This window comes from Hippichthys cyanospilos, unplaced genomic scaffold, assembly GCF_059441005.1.
Source record: "Hippichthys cyanospilos isolate Australia breed blue-spotted pipefish unplaced genomic scaffold, RoL_Hcya_1.0 HiC_scaffold_159, whole genome shotgun sequence".
In the NCBI taxonomy this organism is placed as follows: domain Eukaryota; kingdom Metazoa; phylum Chordata; class Actinopteri; order Syngnathiformes; family Syngnathidae; genus Hippichthys; species Hippichthys cyanospilos.
Genome location: NW_028283515.1, coordinates 7,278 through 7,500, shown reverse-complemented (window position 1 = coordinate 7,500; position 223 = coordinate 7,278).

Below are 223 nucleotides of genomic sequence, written 5' to 3'. Positions count from 1 at the left end.
GATGGCAGGTTGTAATCGCCGATCGGTCGGTGCGGGGGTGTGGGTGCGTGGCCGCGAGGAGCGGCCGCCGGCCTTCGGTCCGTGTTAGTAAGGCGCCCGCCTGGAGCGGGGCCGGGGCGAGCGCGAGGGCCGCCCCCGTGCATTGGTCTGTGTTCGTTAAGCGGCCCGCTTGGAGCGAGGCCGGGGCGAGCCGAAAGGCCGCCCGCTTCTCCGGTCCGTGTTC